Raw genomic sequence first — 1805 nt, forward strand, 5'->3', positions numbered from 1 at the left:
CTCCTGCTCCAGAATTAAAGGAGAGAAACCTTTCCTGCTGTTGGGGTCAGAGAGAAACCCCCTGAGGAACAGCCTGCTTATGGGCTGTGGGTGAGAGGTCTCACATCTTCCTCCCAGACCACTGGATCAGGGCAGGATGGGGAAATTCCTGGTGCTGTCACCCCTGGCTGCCTGGGCACTCCCTGCCCTGGCCCTGAGCTCCCTCCCTGCCCAGGCAGCTGGGACACCCCAGTCCAAAGAGAAAATCATGTCACAGTGCCACGTGCACCCTCAGCACGTTTGAATCCAGCAAAAGCCCAAACCACCCGACTCGGATCCTTGGACAGTTGAGTTTGAGGACCAAAGGGACAGCTGAGCTTTGGGGATGACCTGCAGAGCTCACCCAGACCCTCCGCGTTGTACCTGCATGCAAACAGCATAGAACCCCCCAAAATCCTGTACTATCATCAGCATGAACTGTAGACACCAACCCGACAATAAAGCCCTTCCTGTAACTGCACCGAGCGAGTCTCCCGGTCTGAAGGTCGCTGCTGCTCCGAGCACTGCAGCCTCTCGTCTCGCAGCCCAGATCTTTTCCCAAGCCATAATCCAGGCTGGAATTGCCGTCTAGTGGTTGTAGCAGACACGGCATGTGCGTGCGGAGCCTTCCCCGCGCCGGGAGCTGCCGCTCCAGCGCATCCCAGCGAGTCCCCGCGAGGACATTTATAGAAGGGAAAATACACCCGGAGAAGTGTCGGAGGAGAGAGGGAGGGATGGAGGCATCACTGGGGGTTAGTTTCTGGATGCTTTCCTGTTCTCCAGGCTTCAGCCCTGCTGATTTTTGACAGCTGAGCTGGAGGATGCTTCAAAAATAGTCATTTCACATGAGCAGGATTTTTACAGGTCTGGAGGGGACCTGAAAGTGCCATTTCCCAGCCCGTGGGATTCTCTGGCTCCAGGCTGGGAGCAGGCAGGGAGGCAGAGCCTGCAGTCACTCCGTGGGATGCAAAGAGCCCTGGTCCAGGGGCAGCTCCCCAGCTCCAGCCAAGGCTCCTCATCCCCATCCTCTCCTGCATCTCAGGGCAGCACAAGGACACTCACATGCCCATCACAACCTCCCACAGCCAAACCTCATTCCCTGCAGAGATCCAAATCCTCCTGGAGGCACCAGGCCCTGGGACCCCTCAATCAGGGTCTCACCCCATGCCCAGCTGGCTGAGGACCCCACGGTTGTCACTAGATGTCGGCATTGTCTGTCACACAGGCTCCTCTCCAGGCTGGAAGGGTGGCCACAGCTTTCTCTCCCCAAAATCATGTCCCCAGGGAGCAGCACCCAGGTTTGGGAGCTGCCCTGCACTCAGAGGGGCCCACCACGGTCAGGATTTGCTGAAACCCATCTCCCCTCGGTCCTGGGTCAGGTTTGTGTCCCAAAGCATCCACACTCCTTCCCAAACCATCATCCTGCAGGACCTGAAGGGGCTGGGGAGCCAGGGAGGGGTGTAGGGAGGCCTAAGCCTATCACTTCGGGGGGGAGATGGGAGCAGGGTCTGGGGACAGCAAAGTAAACAAGGAGAAGCAGCTCCAGTGCTGCTCCAGCAGCTGCTTTATGCTGCAGGGGGATGAGGATTGCTGATTTACACCAGCTGGGGGAGGTGAGGGGGCAGAGGGTCAGGGCAACCCGCTGCCCTTCTTCTCCCCCTCCCCAGAAGGAAGGGAGAGACCCCATTGGTGCTGGGAGAGCTCCCAGGCACCCAATCTCTGCCTTGTTGTGGTGGGAATAGCAGGGCCGGGGGCTTGGCCCCCCTTTCTCAGCCCCTTCCTCCTCC

The sequence above is a fragment of the Acanthisitta chloris genome, unplaced genomic scaffold, assembly GCF_000695815.1.
Source record: "Acanthisitta chloris isolate BGI_N310 unplaced genomic scaffold, ASM69581v1 scaffold7711, whole genome shotgun sequence".
Taxonomy (NCBI): domain Eukaryota; kingdom Metazoa; phylum Chordata; class Aves; order Passeriformes; family Acanthisittidae; genus Acanthisitta; species Acanthisitta chloris.